Source organism: Camellia sinensis, chromosome 4 (assembly GCF_055761805.1).
Source record: "Camellia sinensis isolate YWXY chromosome 4, ASM5576180v1, whole genome shotgun sequence".
NCBI lineage: Eukaryota > Viridiplantae > Streptophyta > Magnoliopsida > Ericales > Theaceae > Camellia > Camellia sinensis.
The window spans coordinates 212,846,622-212,865,490 of NC_138964.1; positions in this window are offsets into that span (position 1 = coordinate 212,846,622).

The window sequence follows — 18,869 nt, forward strand, 5'->3', positions numbered from 1 at the left end:
TAACAAGAGTTGGTTTATTCCAGCCAACCACTCTTCAGCCTCACACTTACTTCGGCTGAAGAGTAACAAGAGTTGGTTTATTCCATCCAACCACTCTTCAGCCTTGCACTTACTTCGGCTGAAGAGTAACAAGTGTTGGTTTATTCCAGCCAACCACTTTTCAGCCTCACACTTACTTCGGCTGAAGAGTAACAAGAGTTAGTTTATTCCAGCCAACCACTCTTCAGCCTCACACTTACTTCGGCTGAAGAGTAACAAGAGTTTTTTTATTCCAGCCAACCACTCTTCAGCCTATATAATTACTTCGGCTGAGGAGTACTAAGTGTTGGTTTAATCCAGCCAACCACTCTTCAGCCTCACACTTACTTCGGCTGAAGAGTAACAAGAGTTGGTTTTTTCCAGCCAACCACTCCTTAGTCATGCACTTACTTCGGCTAAGGAGTACAAAGTGTTGGTTTATTCCAGCCAACCACTCTTCAGCCTCACACTTACTTCGGCTGAAGAGTAACAAGTGTTGGTTTATTCCAGCCAACCACTCTTCAGCCTCACACTTACTTCGGCTGAAGAGTAACAAGAGTTGGTTTATTCCAGCCAACTATTGAAGTTAGTTTTTTCAGCTAACTTCTAGTATTTGGTTATTCCGACCAAATGTCCTGCAGCCTGGATCCTTATCCTGGGCTTAGGAAGGGTGTTGGTTTAATCCAGCCAACCTCTAAGTTAGTTTTTCCAGCTAACTTAGAATAACATGTTTGTAATATACTTAAGTCGTGAAAGCTAATTTTTACAAAGAGTAATTTGTGCTAAAAAGAATCTCATTTTATTGAAGGAAGAGAAAATTACATAATGTTCGAAAGAGAAAAGCTAAAAGTAAAATATCTTGAGATTGGCCGTATTCCATGGCCTAGGGATTGCCTTGCCATCCTTGTCTTCTAGGTGGTATGCCCCTTTGCCGGCTAACCCAACCACCTTATAAGGACCTTCCCAATTTGGGCCTAACTTGCCGTCTCCTGGGACCAAGGTGTTTCCCATTACTTTGCGCAATACCCAATCGCCAATTTTGAATTGTCTTGGATGAACCTTTTTGCTGTATTTTTTGATTAACTCTCGTTGGTATGCGGCGATGTGGACCAACGCTCTTTCTCTTCTTTCTTCTGCAAGGTTGAGTTCTAAGGCTATGGCTTCTCCATTTAAGTCTGGATCAAAATTTTCGCTTCGAATTGTGGGAAGGCTAACTTCTAGTGGGATCACTGCTTCCATGCCATAGGCTAAGGAAAATGGTGTTTCTCCAGTTGATCGCCGAGGTGTGGTGCGGTAAGCCCATAAAACATGAGGAAGTTCATCCGCCCACTTGCCTTTTGCTTTCTCTAGCCTTTTCTTTAGTCCATCCAAGACGACTTTATTTGATGCTTCAGCCTGCCCATTTGCTTGAGGATACGCTGGTGTGGAATTGTAGAACTCTATCTTGTATTCTTCACAAAAGCTTCTGAAGATTCTGCCGTCGAACTGAGTTCCATTGTCTGAGATCAGTGCTTTTGGTATGCCAAACCGAGTGATAATATTTTGCCAAACGAACTTCTTCACATCTTTTTCTTTGATTGATGCCAATGCTTCTGCTTCCACCCATTTTGTGAAGTAGTCTGTTGCTGCGAGAAAGAATTTTCTGCCTCCGGGTGCTGTTGGAAGTGGTCCTACTATGTCTAAGCCCCACATTGCGAAAGGCCATGGGCTAGTTAAAGGTAGGAGTTCTCTTGCTGGTTGATGTATTTGGTGTGCGAATTTCTGGCATTTTTCACACTTCTTCACGTATTTCTCTGAGTCTGCTTGCATATATGGCCACCAATATCCTTGTGAAATAGCCCTGTAAGCGAGCGACCTTCCCCCTTGATGACTTCCACATACCCCTTCATGTATTTCGAACAGGAATGCTTCTACTTTGCTGGGATGAACGCACTTGAGGTAAGGCCCAGAGAACGACTTCTTATATAGTGCCAAAGATGGAGATAGCCAAAACCGCTGCGATTTCGCCCTTATTCTGTTGGCTTCTTTTTTCTCTTCTGGTAGGATGCCGTCTTTTAGGAACAGGATGATGGGATCCATCCAAGAGGGCCCTAATTCTGTGCAATATACTTCTTCTGCTTCGAGGTCTTCTATGCTTGGTTTTGGTAAGAAGTCGACGAGTAATGGATGAGGGATTGATGTATCTGCCATTGAGGCAAGGCCTGCTAGCTCGTCCGCTCGGCTGTTTTCCTCCCTGCCAATTTGTTCTATCCTTACCACATCAAACTTCTTGATCTCCGTTCTGACTAGCTCTTGGTACTTGGCCATTCTGTCATCCTTTGCTTCGTATTCGCCAGAAATTTGGTTTACCACCAGCAGTGAATCACTGTACACCATTAGTTCGGTTGCTTTCATGAAGTGTGCCGACTTGAGTCCTGCGAGAAGCGCCTCATACTCTGCTTCGTTGTTGGATGCTGGGAAGCCAAGGTTGATTGCCTGCTCTATAACCAGGCCGTCTGGAGAGATGAGGACTACGCCAAGCCCTGCACCATGTCGGTTGGATGCTCCATCCACAAAGAGCTTCCACATCTCTCCAACGAATAGTTTCCAGCAAGTGGAAGGATCAGATGATGTCGTGAGGTCAAGAAGGGTGTTTTCTTCAAAGTCCAGGTTGGCTGTCTCCCCTTCGTCCTCTGTTTGAACTGCTGGTGAGCCTTTGTTTGGCTCCTCCTTGTTGTCCTTAGTATGGTCTGCCTTTGTGCTTGATGGACTACCTTCCACTAGGGGTTACGCTATTCCGGCGTCAACTTCCGTCCCTAGTTCGGTTGAGTCAGTCAGGTCGACTGGGCAGATATGATGACTTCCAGGAGTAAACTCTGCGACGAAGTCTGCCAAAGATTGAGCTTTTATTGCGGTCTTGGGTTGGAACTTGATGTCGAATTGTCCCAACTCTACTACCCATTTTAAAATTCGCCCACTGAAGTTCGCCCTTTCAAACAGAGCTTTTAATGGAAAGGCTGTGAGGACGACTATGGTGTGGGCGTGAAAGTAATGCGCCAACTTTCTGGATGCCATCATTAACGCTAATGCTAGCTTCTCTAAGGGCAAGTACCTTGTTTCGGCTCCCAACAATGTCTTGCTTACATAAAAGATGGGCAGGTGTTGTATTCCTTCTGCACGAACCAACACTGCGCTAACTGCGTGCTGAGAAACTGCCAGGTATAAAAAGAGTTCTTCACCAGGAACTGGAGTTACAAGTAGTGGTGGGGAAGACATGTACTCCTTCAAGCTTTCCAGAGCTCGGTCGCATTCTTCATCCCACTCAAACTTGGCTTTTAAAGCTTGGAAGAATGGTCGTAGTCTGTCTGACGACCTGCTTATGAACCGGTTTAGCGCAGCCGCCATACCAGTGAGATGCTGCACTTCTTTGACTGAGTTTGGTCTCTCCAACTCCTGGATTGCTTTGATCTGAGAGGGGTCTGCTTCTATACCTCGGTTGGTCACCAGGAAGCCCAAGAATTTGCCAGATCCAACTCCGAATGCGCATTTGGATGCGTTGAGGCGCAACTTGTGTTTCTTCAGGATCTGGAACATCTCGCCCAAATCTTTCAGATGGTCATTCTTATCCTTGCTTTTGACCACCATGTCGTCGATGTAAGCCTCCATTGTTCTGCCTAACAATGGTTCAAACATCTTGGTGACCATCCTTTGGAATGTCGCCCCTGCGTTCTTTAGGCCAAAGGGCATGACCTTGTAGCAATATAACCCCCTTGGTGTTGTGAAGGATGTGACCTCCTGGTCTGGTTCATGCATGGCGATCTGGTGGTAGCCTCTGTATGCATCCAAAAAGCTAAGTCGGTTATGTCCTGCCGTTAAGTCCACCAGTTGATCTATCCTTGGTAGAGGGAAGCTATCTTTTGGGCACGCTTTGTTGACTGTTTTGTAGTCGACGCAGACACGCCATTTACCATTCTTTTTTGGCACTACGACGGTGTTGGAGATCCATTTTGGGTAGTGCACTTCCCTTATCGCTCCTGCCTCCAGCAGGTTGCCTACCTCTTCTGCCACTATTTCGGCGTGGTGGAGTGCCGATCTGCGTGTGCGTTGAATGACTGGTCTGGCGGATGGGTGGACATTGAGTTGGTGACTGATGAAGTTTGGATCAATGCCTGGCATGTCGTAAGGTGTCCAGGCAAACACTTCAATATTAGAGGTCAAGAATTCCAAGACCTCTAATCTCTCAGCGCTGGATAATGATGAGCCAAGCAAGAAGAACTTATCCGGGTTCTTCTCATCTATTTTTACCTCCACCAAGTCTTCCACCGCTTTCTGATCAGCCTCTTTGCCGACGTCCGCGAATAGTTCATTACTCTCTGGTTCTTCCACCGAGTGAACGTATCCTTTGGCAGCTCGGCTTCCATTTGCTGTGGCGAAGCACTGTTTTGACATGATCTGATCGCCATAGACTTCTTCAATTATACCGGCGTCATTGGGGAACCGCATTACCTGATGGTATGATGATGCTACCGAACGCATGGCATGCAGCCATGTTCTGCCCAGGATGATGTTGTAGGTGGAGGGGACCTTCAATACCCAAAACTCCACCTGTTTTGATACACTTCCTGCTCTGACTGGAAGGATTATTTTGCCGACAGGCCACTCTGGCATGGAGTTGAATCCAATCAGGGGAGAAACTGCAGGTGCTAAGTCTTTGTCTTGCAGCTTTAGTTGCTTGAATGTGTCGTAATACATGATCTCACAAGAACTACCCTGGTCAATCAGAATCCGCTTGACGTCAAAATCCTTGACTCGGAGAGTGACAACCAGGGCATCATTATGGGGGCAGTAAATTCGTTCCAAGTCCTTATCCGAAAAGGACATGACGTTTGTTGCCTCTGTCCTCCCCTTCTTGATGGCGGGTTGGGAGCTTAATACTTCCCTAAAGTGTTCAGCCTTCTTGATTGAACCTCTAAGCTCGCATACGCGCTCAGGTTCAAAAACTCCATGAATTACATTGATAATGCCTTGTGGTGGTGCGTCGTTTGACATTCTGTTGGGTTGGTCATTATGATCTTGGGGGGGCGGTTGCGCTCCTCCTTCAATGTATTCGTCCAAGTGGCCTGCTGCCACCAATTCTTCTAAATGCTGTCTTAGTGGCGTGCAATTCTCGGTTCGGTGCCCCTTTTCTTTATGGAAGGTGCACCGTGATCTGTCGTCGTAATTCTTCTGAGCTTCCCCAAGCTTGGCTGGCCACTTGACAAAAGGCTTGTCTTTGATTTCGCTCAGAATCCGATATATTGGTTTTTTGAACACCGTTGTTATGGCAGTGCGGATTCTCAACCATCTTTTGTCTGGGTCTTCTCCGTTATCTCGTCTGCCACGTCCGTTCTTGTTACTTCGGTCAACCGTGTTGACCTTGGCAGGGGTTTTCTTTTCCGGTGCTGCGGTCGTGCTTGATTTTGCCTTGGCACGTGCGCCATCCTCTTCTACCCTGATGTGCTGATGTACTCTCTCCATCAGGGCCTCCATGGTGAGGGGTGGCGTCATTGTAATTGAATCCCTTAGTCGGTTCCCTACTGGTAGGCCTCTTTTATATTGCGCAATGGCTAGATTGGTGGGGCAGTCTCCAATCTGGTTGAATGTCTCCCAGTAGCGACTGTTGTAAGATCTGAGGGTTTCTTTCTCACCCATGTCGATGGAGAGTAACTGGTCTATCTCCACCGGTGTCTTAGTATTTGTCCGAAACCTTGTTACGAACGCTTCTGCTAATTGGGCCCAGGAGGCTATGCTACCCTCTGGGAGCTTTTCGAACCAAGTCAAGCCCAAGTCGCCCAGACTTGATGGGAAAAGTATGCACATTAAGGCCTCGTTTCGCCTGTACACGGCCATGACTTGGCGAAAGTGGCTCAGGTGTGAATACGGGTCCGTCTTCCCTTCATATGTATTGAATTTCGGCTGAAGGAAGCCCGATGGCAGGGGTGCGTTTTCGATCGCTGGGACAAACGGCGAGGTCTGTAGTCTTGCCAATGCCTTGTCCGTTGGTTCGTAGGCCGGTCGCGGTATTGGCATTCCAACCTCGACGCTTCCGTGCGTCCGAGGAGCCAACCGTTGTAAGGCCGAAACTCGGTGTGGATCCCTTGCCCTGGCATCTTCCTTGCATCGTGCTTTTTCTTCTAGCACGGTTCGTAAGTCGGATGACCTGGGTAGTTCGGTTTGTCTGGATCTGGTTTGGTGTGAATGTGAAGGCCGATACGTGCTTCCTTCAGTGTATGATTTTTCGGATCTCGTCCTCTCAGACCTGGAGTGACGAGTCCTTGAAGATAAGGAGTGAGTGTCGCCCGTCCTGAGGCTTCTGCTCTCTCCTTGGGAGGGTGTAGTATTCCTACTACGACTCTCTGAGTGGCGAGGGGGCGTCTTGTGCTTACGCCCCTCTCCTGTCGCCACATCTTTGGTCTTCATCTGGCGTTTCAAGGCCTCCATGTCCGCCGCCATCCTCCGAATCAGTTCATCCTGTTCCTTTACGCGATCTTCTAAGGCTTGAGGATCAATCCTCCTCCTTTGCCTGTCGGGACTTTGAGAGTGACGAGGGCTGCCATTCCGCCTTCCCCTGCCGCTCCTCTTGGAATTATGTTGTTGGGGCTCCAAGTCCGCCATGGGAGGGACAGCAGGTAATCCCTCACGCCTTGCGCCCCCTTCTGGAGTTAGTCCGTCGACGGCGGACTGCGGCAAGTCTTCAATGTGTGCCATTGAATGAGAAAAGGAGAAGCTTAGTCAAGAGGTTTTTGTTCTTGTCTGTTCTTCCCACAGACGGCGCCAATTGTACGGGGAGGAAATAATTCTCCTCGTATAATCCTGTTGACCAAGTCCACGCTTCTCCGTACGACGTCGCTTCGTCACCTGAAAACACAAACGTGAGCTAGCCGGCGGGTGTGTGCCGGAAACCTCTCCGATGCCTAAGTCAGAAAACTTGACAAGTAGACAAAGCTCTAAGTTCTCAGAAAGATTGTGTTCAATTACCTCCTCCAAGGTGATGCTTTTGAGCTGTTATAAGTTTCATATGGCACAATCCTAGTAGGACTTGTATTTCTCCATGTAGAGTCCTCCTAGGATTCATATTCTTAAGGATAATGCTTATCCTTTCACACCCTCCCCCACTGCTTAAACCAAGTGGGATGGTTTTCTCCATAGCCGAACTACCACACGGCCGAAATAACACTGGCTATGCTGAGCCACAGAGAAGGCCGAACTATCCTTAGCTCGGTCTTCTCCTTTTAACTCATTACTTCGGCTGCCCCTGTTCAACCTTGGTGTGCTTAAATCAAACTTCCAAGTAACAAGTTCTGATCGACCTAACCATTGTAAGTCACGACCGGACTAATTCCGACACCGGCCTTCCCAGAACATACTGCGACCGGACTAACTCTGAAACCGGTCTTACTCCGAGTTGTCTCTGGACCGGAGTAGCCTTACTCTTCCTTGGGCCGAAGCAACTATCTCTACTTGAGCCGGAATAAACTCACCTCCTTGGGCCGAAGTAACTTTGTCTCCCCAGGGCCGGAGTAACCTTGCCCTCTAGGCCGGAGTATTCAGTACGGCCTTTTTACGTAGTCTTTCGCGTTTTGGGCCTCAATGCCCAACTCTCAGCTCGGCCCAATTTTTCCCAAAAATTACCCTCTCACTTTCCATTTGCATCCCATCTCTCTCCACTTTTCCAAAAATGTCAAGGTTACTAATCTATATACTTTCTTTGCTCACATAACTGTCTAGATCAAAATTTTATAATTTTTTTTTTCAATTTTAATTGATCCATCTTAATCGCAGGTGGACTGAAATTTTCCGTTCAAGTGAATCCGAACCCGACAATGACAATCTGACCGGATGCTACGAGTGTACTCGGGCTGGTGGTCCGATTTTTCACTCCACAAGCTGTGAAGCGGACCACCAGCCCGAGTGGGAGGCTTTGGCCGGTTCATCTCTAGTCCCGATTCAAAACCGGTCCGATTACAATCCACAAACGAGCCGGCGGACTGTGGGACGATTCGGTTCTGTTTTGGACCCGCGTAGCGCAAGCGTGCGGGTGTGGAACCGGGTGGTTTTTATGGCACGTGGCATCGCATTGGCCGTTGATCCTCTGTTCTTTTTCGCAGTAGCGGTCAGTTTAGGGTGTGAAAGGCCGTGCGTTTATATGGACGGTCGGATGGCTGCAATCGTGGTCGTTGCTCGCACGTGTGTAGACGCAGTTCAGTTGTGCCACCTGTGCATTCAGTTTCGGTTGGCGTACGTGTCGAGAGAGTCGTTGGGGGTTGGGTGTGGGAAGCTCGTGTGGGACGCACGTGCGATCACCTACAATTACCTCCGGTCGCTTAAGGCCTTCTGGTTCGACGGCTTTGTTATAGTTCCCCTGCCTCAGGTTAGCGCTACATGCTTTACATGCTGTTATTTCTCTACTGCTTGAAAGTTATGTTTGTTTTTCAGATTAGATTGATTGAGGCTATGTTTTGATGTAGGTTATTTTAGTCACAAAAAGATAAAATAGATTAAAAAATTAATAAGACAAAATATCACATCCAAATCATAATTATTTTATTTTTTCTCTCACAAAAATAAAAATAAAAACTAAAAATTTTATCCCAAATTTAGGCCCGGCCCTGAGATTTTCAAAGTCCAAATCCGATAATCAATTAACAAATATTACTAGATCATTTGAGGCTCTTCACGTTTTTTTTTTTCAATCAATGAAATTTTTTTTGAAAGTAAAGGACAAAAGATTTGTGTCAAAATCACAAAAAATACTTATCATTACATTACAACAACTAATAAGTATCACTTGATTCTCGATCTTCTTGCATTTTTAGAAACAAATAAATCAATCATACTTGTACAATCTAGGTTAATTAATTGAGCAAAAGACAAGACAAATATTTAATTAATTGAATAGAAAAAAGATCTACTTGTGTTGTGCTACTGCTCTGAATTCTTGAGAAATTCGTTAATACTTTGTTATGTCGCTTCTCTCAAATTTTTGAGAAAATTGAATTCAGAGTTAGGGTTAAGAATTAGATAGGGAGAGAAAATGAGCCATTTTAATTTTTTAATAGGTCAATTTATTTTAAATTAGTTTGGATCTTCTTTAATTTTTTTAAACTTAAAACATACCCACTATGTTACATTAAATTATAATAGAAGGGGCCATTTTTTGGGTCTATTTTGAGGGGTTCTAAGCCATGGCCTGGTGGGCTATGCCTAGGGTCAGCCCCATCCAGCTTAAACGAGACTTTTTAACCTCAGACTAAAATAATTAAAAAGTCAACCAACATTCTAAACAAAGGCTGAAATTGTGAGTGATGAGATTGAGTAATAAAATTATTAGTACGATAGTACTAAGTTAAGGATGTAAAATAAAATTTATTTATTTATATATTAGTTTGGTGGTGTTAATGGGTATTGGGATTAATTTTTTAAAGTAATTTTTTGGTTTATTGATTTATATATGAGATTAACAAAAAGTTAGGGGTTGTTTGGAGTGTCTTAAGTAAGTGTATTTTTTGTCTTTTTAGACTAAAAATTTGAGGAAAAAAATATGGTTGTTTAGGTTAACTTTTTAACTTTTTATAGAAAAATGTGTATTAAAAAATTATATAAATTAGTGTGTATGGAAAAATTAGGATTGAGAGTTGTGCAGCCGTAATTTTTGACTTTTGGTGAATAATGATAACTTTTTAACTTTTTGAGTAACTTTTTGACTTTTTGTCAACTTGTCAAACTTGGCCATACTATGTGCATAAATGGATTTTTTTAGTTGTATGAAAAAAATGTAAAAGGTTAATGTAATATTTTGACTTTTTATTTAAAATTCTCGTTTTACCTTTGTTTTAATTATATTAAAAAAAAATAGTGTGAGGATATGCTTATCTTTTTATTTATTTATTTATGCACCCTAAACGTTTACAAACCACTCCTAAATTTATGAGCATAAAAATTCTCATTACAAAAAAGGTGACTATTGTTTTTGTAAATTGGGGCAAAATAATTTTTCTATCTCATGGGATTGGATAAAGCAATCCAAATGCCATTTTATAACAAGTAAACATGATTTTGGTAAAATTCGACAATCTAACTCTCTAAAAAGGGTTGACTCTCTACGAAGTTAAAAGGTCATAAATAAATAAATAAATGTTAGATTTTTATTCTTGGTAATTTCATTTGACAAAATTTTTTTAAGTTGTATTTATTTTCGCACTTTTTATTTCAGTGAGACTATGAGTTTTTAGATGCGAATCCAACCCGAATTGTGCCTTACAGAGAAGTTTTGTGATGTTAATTCTTTCAAGATTGCCACTCCGCTGATTATGACGGGGATCGAGCTACCCGGTCAGCTCGCGGGGGTCGAGGGGACAATACCCCTTGGCGGGTCCGGGGCAGCGCCTAGGTGGAGTCGAGGGGCAGCGCCCCTGAAGTAAAATGCAAAAATACATTCAAAGTTGCCTGTCCGCTCAAGCGGACATTTCCCCCGCTCGAGTGGAGAATGCTGAGTTCCAGAAGTTTGGTGAGTCTGCAAATATACTGTGATCCGTGTTTTCACGCTCGAGCATCAATTTCCCCGTTCGACCGTAAATCCTGGTTTGGAACACGTCATATAGTGTTCTCGCTCGGGCGTCCATTCCCACGCTTGAGCGGACCTCACGATTTTAGATTCTATAAATTCGCATGTTGCTCCAAATCTAGGGTTACGACTCCAGATCTTCTTCTTGGATATTAGGGTTTATATCTAGGGCTATTTTACTAGCTTTCTTTAATGTTTCATTGAGTATTCAACCCATGGTTTAAGGAGGATACATCAAAGGATTGTTTTTTCATTCTATACAAAAGAGAGAGTTGTTCTTCGGTGGATTTTGAAGAATTCGAGCCTGAAGCTTTGGTAGATTCTAGAGTGGCTCATCGTCAAGACAATTTCGAGGTGAAGACGGGGTTGGAAGAGGCACATAGGGGTTGGTTCAATTCGGGCATGGATTCGCTAGGTAATTGAGAGTATACCTGTGTAATTCTTTTATATCTTCTTAGTGGATTGTTTTGTGGCTGTTGCCCGTGGTTTTTTATCACAATTGGGGATGCTCCAATTGTGGTTTTTTCACGTTAAAATCGTTGTGTCGATTTGTCTTGATTGTTTGATTTAGATTGTTTTATTGCTTAAAATTGATATATAATCACAAATCAATATCTAGCGGATTTCTAGATTTTTCAATTGGTATCAGAGCGGGTCGCTCTTTTGTTTTTTGAAACTTTTAGCAAGATCTTGTTTGATTTGTGATAATGGATTCAATTCGTGAGGGAAATTCTATGGTTCGACCACCCCTACTTGACGGATCTAATTATTCGTTTTAGAAAGCTCGGATGAGATCGTTTTTAAAAGCTATTGATGAAAAAGTTTGGCAATCTGTCATGTATGGATGGACTGAACCGATGATTACCGTTGATGAAGTAACCTTCCCCAAACCAATTGATAAGTGGGATACAATTGATTACCAAATTAGTAGCTGGAATAGTAAAGCTATCAATTCTTTCTTTTGCGCTGTCACACCTGAAGAGTTTAGTCGTATTTGTAATTGTGAAGTCGCATAAGAGGCTTGCGATATCTTACAAACTATTCATGAGGGCACTCCTTCTGTGAAACGCTCAAAACTTCAAAAACTCACATCTAGTTTCAAAAACCTTTCAATGAAAGATAGTGAGACCTTTGATGAATTTTATGCGAAGTTGAGTGACATTATAAATTCGAGCTTCAATTTAGGTAAAAAAAATATTAGAATCCAAAGTTGTGAGAAAAATTTTGAGATCCTTACCCGATCGGTTCCAACCAAAAGTTACGGCTATTGAGGAGGCTCAAGATGTTGACAACCTCAAGCTGGATCACTTGATTGGAAATCTCCAAATTTATGAGGCACATAGGAATTTCAAAAAGAAACAAAAAGATGCTATTGCTTTTAGTAGTGCTTATAGAGTTTGAGAGGATTCTGATGAGGATTGTGAGATAGATTCCAAGATTACGGCTGCTTTTGTTAAACAATTTAAAAAATCTTTTTTCAAAAAGAATCCTAATCTTTTGGAATCTACTCATACTCATAAATCTAAAGGTAAAGATAAACTCAAAATTAATTCTATAGCCAAGAAAGAGAAAGGAAAGATAGAAGGGAACCCTGAAAGAGTCCAATGCTATGAATGCCAAGGATTTGGCCACTTTGCTTCAAAATGCCCCACTTGTTTGAAGAAGAAGAAAGCATTCGCTATCACTTGGGATGATGAATCAGAATCTGATGAAGATGAAAATGACAACGAAGATCAAGGCGAAAAGGGACATAAACAATTCCTTGCTTTCATGGTAGTTTTCGAAACTGAAGGACGAACAGAGTATCTGAAGAGGTCGGTTGAGAATGCCATTGATGATGAATCCTCGGAGAGTGATGATGAAGAGCTTGAGCAAGCTTATGAAAAGTTGTATAAGGAGTCTCTTAACTTATCCAAATTGAATGACAAACTTACAACGAAACTCAAAGCATGTGAAAGTGAGAATGTCAAACTTAAGGAGGAGAATTCTGAGGTTAGGATTGATGCCATTAAGATAGCTAATGATCGACAAGCTCTTTGTGCAAAACTCTTGACTTGTGAGACAGAGAGGAATGAGCTATAGCAAATCTATGCAACGTATAAAGAAAAGATTGAATCTCTCGAGATGTCTCAAGTTGCTTTGGAAGAACTAATGATCAAGAAAGAGGAAGTGCTCAAGTGTGCTATGGCTACCATTGGTCTTTGGAACAAAGGATTAAAGATTTTAGACAATATCATTGGGTCTCAATGTAACAACCCTCGTCACTGTCTACTGATTAACCACTGATTACCGTTAAACTGAACTGATTATGACTGATGATTGACCTGAATAAACTACTGAACCGACTGACTGAAATTGAAACTGAATTGACTGAGTATACCTGTTTAATTATAATTCTATCTGTTTGGTTATTTGATTATCTGTTCGTGTTTTTATGTTTAAATTGCAAATTGAAGGCCTTATCGGCGGCCGAATCCAAAATTGATTGATGATTTGTGACCATCGTAATTTATGTGATTTTATGGCATATTTATCTGAGAACTAGTTTGGTATGATTAAATTAGGTTAAATTAAGCTAATTGCATTGTTTGACTTAATTACCATTTTGCCACATGAGTGGCCCACTACCTAGCCTATAGTTGAGTCTCATTACACTTGAGCAACATTTCTTCTCCCATTTCTTGCACACAACCAACCAAGATAGAGAGTGAGAGAGAATTGAGTTGTTCTTGAGAGTTTGGGCTTGAATCTTGAAGAATTGAAAGCTTAAGCGCATAATTGAGCCTCTAGACTTGTAATTGAGGAACCTAGGTATGAATTTCATCATTCTTATTGTGTATTTAAGTCCCTTCTAGCATGGATCATGATAGTTTAATGAGCTAAGTCAATATTGGTCTTGTAGTGTTGGATTAAAGCTTGTATCATGCATGCATGTGTTTATCCTTGCATTTTGATGTTGATTCCATGGCAATTGGTGCATGCATGTTCATAATAGTGTGATAGTCCATGGTTTCATCATGTTTTTGTAAGAGTTAGCTCATTTGAGCTTGTATTTAAAGCTTTGAAATGATTTAAGTTCATGCATGTTTGCATGTTCTTCTTATTCATGGAATTGGTTTGAATTGGATTTATTTGAAACACCCTTGGGCTTTGATTTTACAAATTGAGCTTTGAATCATATTAAGTATGAGTTTTGAGTGTGCTTTCTGGAAAATTGGCCCAAGAGGATCGAAATTTTTGGTTTAAGACTTGGTTTTAAGGTTGAGGTTTAAATCTGGAAATTTCCAAAATTTGGACTCACGCTTGAGCGGGGTGACTGGCGCTCGAGCGTGGAAATTGTGCTCCCAGCATTTTGTTCTGTTTTGAAGTCCGCTCGAGCGGAATAATTGACGCTCGAGCGGGACATTGTGTCTCATGCTCGAGCGGGTGTCGAGCGCCCAATCGAGCGTGATTTTCGCCTATCCAGCACTTTTGACTGTTTTATAGAACGCTCGAGCGGGTAAGTATACGCTCGAGCGGAAACCTTTGTCTGCATGTCCGCTCGAGCGGAGTAACCTACGCTCGAACGTGACCCCTGTTTTCTGAAAAGTCTGAAAATGCTTTTAAAAGTGCATCTTTGCATCCTCATCTCATTCTAGGCATTCTTAGGCCTAGTTTAAGCATCTTAATAAGGATATAGATGTAGAACACACCGAGGTAAATTAGGGATTAAGTTATTATCTTCCCAACTGTGTAGCTTAGTGTGTGTTCAATTTGTTAACTGTGTAGGATTGGCTTTCTGAGGAGACGCTCTAGCTTACTGTAGCCCAGAACTCTGTGAGTAACATCTGTGTAAAGATATGTTCAAAATGATTATCTTCTGAACAATTGAACTGTACTGCTTTCTGAACTGATTACTGTTAACTGAATGAATGTATGTCCTATATTCTGAACTGTATTGTGGCATCCTTAGCACCTACTGTTTACTGATACTACTACAGAGATCTCTGTCGGTTCCCTCGTTGAAACCACTACTGTTACTGACTGATGGCCATCATTCACTGCTCGGTCTTTTAAGACCTACTGTTTACTGTACTGTTATGCTAATGGATGTACCACATATGACTGTACTGACTGAATGACTGAAATACTGAATTAATGAACTGTTTTCATTACTGTAAGGACATTCATTCTTAACCTCTTTACGCATTGTGTTATTCACTAGGCTTTAGCTCACTGCTCATATATATATGTAGGTGTACAGGCACCAGATCGCGGCTAGAAGCGTCGGGATTAACTCCGATTTTGTCAAGCCAACCTATGTGCCTCAATGCGAGGTTCCGAGTCTGCCATGCTATGGCTTAGGGGTCTTTTATTTCCCCCTTCTGTCTCTATATCTGTTTGTGAACTGTATAGACTGATAGCATTGTACTGTACTGTTATATAAGGGATTGAGTCCCTATTCTGGATGATGTAAATATTGTACATACTATTCTGTCCTGTTACGTTATACGTATGAAAAGTCTTTTTGCATACAGACTGTCACAGCTCATTAAACATTGTTTATTTACTGTTTTGGCTTCCGCCAAGCCCTGCACTCTGTTTTACTGTATTACTGTTAAGCAGGCCTTCGGTAATCTCGGATTACTGGCCGGTTACGGTACTAAACCCATAGGGCCGGGTTTGGGCCGTGACACTCAACAAATTTGTTCTGACAAGAGTGGCATTAGCTTTGGCTTTGGTGGTAAGATAGAGCAAAAACAGAGTGCATCCATATCTCATGATACAAGAACTCAAGAAAAGGGAGAACAAAAAATTCAACATGAGGATGGACTTCTCAAACTTCCTAAAGTTGGTAAGGTCAAAGGAAAAAAGGTGCACTCTGTTTTTATTTGTCATCATTGTGGTATGCATGGTCATATTCGCCCTTATTGTTATGAGTTGCATGGAAGAATGTCTCATAGAGATGGAAGAAATTCCAACATCTTGTGGGGTAGGAGACACTTCATTGGTGGTAATGAGGTTAAAGGTCATATTAGACCTCGTTATTTTGATTTGCTTGAGACCAAATATGGAACGAGTTTGTATTTGCCTAGACCTAGAAATATTAAGTTGGAAACCATGTCGAGACAGGTTCCCATTGAAAGGGAAGGGAACCACAATGTCAAGACACCACCCAGGAACCGCCATTCTCACAACTTTGTTCATACTAAAACGGTTTGGGTGAGAAAACTTGACTTATGTTAATTTGTTTATTAGTTTTAATTTTTGGGTTTCTGTATGTTTTTTTTTTTTTTTGAGTCATTTAGTGTGTGCATGTTTGTTCTCTGACTTGCTTTGTTTAGAAAAAAAAAATGAAAAAAAAAATCCCAAAAAGATCTTCTTAGTATGGTTTTGCAAGCTTGAAATTTTTGAGTGGTCCTTGGTGTATATTTGAAATTTATGAGAATATCCATTACATGTTAATCTATGTGTGCTTTCTGTGGTCATTACTCATTTCGGAGTGTGTGTTCTTTGATTAGTATGTCTCATTCTGTACACACTCTTGGATTAGCAAATATTGGAGTCTTCCGCTTTAGTGATTTTTTTTTTCTATGGACTTCTGGCATGGTATCTTTTGTTTTTCTAGAGAAATTGACCGATACTAGCATATCTTGGGTGATGTTAAGTCTCTTAACCACCTCCTATCTTTTTGCATCTCCACGGCTTATCCCTCTATTCTTTGTAGTCCAGCCCTAAGGAAAAGGCTACCTTAGAGTCACCAACTAGGCTATCCTTATTATATTCATGCTTCTCTGGTTCGGTTTCCATACTCTTGAACGTGTCAACCGCCAATGAGTGTGCAAAAGAAAGAAAAAATGTGCAAAAGAAAGAAACCAAAAGAAAAAAAAAAATATGTGCAAAAGAAAGAAAAGAAAAAAAAAAAAAAAGGGATTCATTAATTGAGGAGGAGCCTCCGCTTTTACTCACCAAATACCCCTTGATTCCTAGTGGTTTGACTTTCCTTTGTTGTGCTTAGCTTCTCATACCGGAGGTCCAGCTGTCAGATCACTGCTAGGATTTGAATCTCGTGTTTCTCGAACTCCAAGAGTCACACACATACTTTTCTTATGGGATCTATGCTTTTCACATAATGCATCACTCTCTTTTATGAGGAATTTTCTAGAGGCTGTGCACATTGTGTTTTCAAGTAATTGTGCTTCTTGAATAGTCTTGTGTGTTTTAAGGTACAAATCTGAAATTTTCTGCTTGCTCCACCATATTATTTTTGTCATTTTCTTCTTGTTTATTTTTCTCAATTTGTGGTTGCTATTAGTTTAAGGGAGTTTGGCATTAGTTGGTTTGTGTGTTGCTATCCACTACTTGTTTATTGCTTACATCTCGCAGGTTATTAATTTTTCCATCATCTTGTCCCTGTTTGTGTGTTTTTTGATCTTACTTTAGTTGATTGAGCTTCCTTTGTCAATTCGTGACAAAAAGGGGGAGAAAGTTGTTGTTCATGTTTTCATGCACATGTGTCGTAGTGTGATTTCATCCATTTATGTGTTGGGTGCATGTGTCTTAGTTTTCATGTTTTCATGCTACATGTTCTTAAAATCTCCAATTTCCATCTATTCATTTTTTTTTATTTCATGCTTCAAGATAATGTAGTCATATGTTTATTGTTTTTTTATATACTCTTGTGGCACTAATAGTTGTTTTGGAGATTGTGGCACTAATAGCTGTTTTGCAGATCATGACCTTGAAAAAGAAGTTTGTGTTTGTTGGCTGTAATAGGTTGGGGTGATTAGGATTTTATTTGTTAGGTGTGTTTTGTCACGGCATTGCCAAAGGGGGAGATTGTTAGGTTTTTATTCTTGGCAACCCCGTTTGACAAAACTTCTTTAAGTTGTATTTTTTTTTTTTGCACTTTTTATTTCAGTGAGGCTATGAGTTTTTAGATGCGAATCCAACTTGCATTGTGCCTTGCAGAGAAGTATTGTGATGTTAATTCTTTCAAGATTGCAACTTCGCTGATTATGACAGGGATCGAGCTGCCCGGTCAGCTCGCGGGGGTCGAGGGTGCAGCACCCCTTGGCGGGTCCGGGGCAGCGCCCAAGCAGGGTCAAGAGGCAGCGCTCCCGAAGCAAAATACAAAAATGCATTCAAAGTTGCCTATCCGCTCGAGCGGAGAATGCTGAGTTCCAAAGGTTTGGTGAGTTTGCAAATATACTGTGATCTGTGTTTTCATGCTCGAGCGTCCATTTCCCCGCTCGAGCGTAAATCCAGGTTTGGAACACGTCATATAGTGTCCCCGCTAAAGCGTCCATTCCCACGCTCGAGGGGACCTCGCGATTTCAGATTCTATAAATTCGCATGTTGCTCCAAATCTAGGGTTACGACTCCAAATCTTCTTCTTGGATATTAGGGTTTATATCTGGGGCTATTTTACTAGTTTTATTTGATGTTTCATTGAGTATTCAACTCATGGTTTAAGGAGGATACATCAAAGGATTGTTTGTTCATTCTATACAAAAGAGAGAGTTGTTCTTCGGTGGATTCTGAAGAATTCGAGCTTGAAACTTTGGTGGATTCTAGAGTGGCTTATCGTCAAGACAATTCTGAAGTGAAGACGGGGTTGGAAGAGGCACATAGGGGTTAGTTCAATTCGGGCGTGGATTCGCTAGGTAATTGAGAGTATACCTGTGTAATTCTTTTATATCTTCTTAGTGGATTGTTTTGTGGCTGTTGCCCGTGGTTTTTTTTATCATAATTGGGGGTGCTCCAATTGTGATTTTTCCACGTTAAAATCGTTGTGTCGATTTGTCTTGATTGTTTGATTGAAATTGTTTTATTACTTAAAATTGATATATAATCACAAATCAATATCTAGCGGATTTCTAGATTTTTCAATAAATAAATAAAATCTCAATTTGGGCAATTTAGGATTCAGTGCAGTTTCAATGTTGTCCTTAGATATTCATTATTTGCTTTGGTTGTTGGTTTGTTGCAATTTAGGATTGTTTGATTGGGATTGTTTTATTACTTAAAATTGATACATAATCACAAATCAATATCTAACGGATTTCTAAATTTTTCAATAAATAAATAAAATCTCAATTTGGGCAATTTAAGATTCAGTGTAGTTTCAGCGTTGTCCTTAGATATTCATTATTTGCTTTGGTTGTTGGTTTGTTGGCAGGTTGTGTATTTGCTAGTGGCACCAAAACTACTAAGAGAAGAGAGAGTACAGTTGATGTTGACAATACTTCAACTAATTTTCATGTTGCAGTTCCTCCCAAAGGTGTAT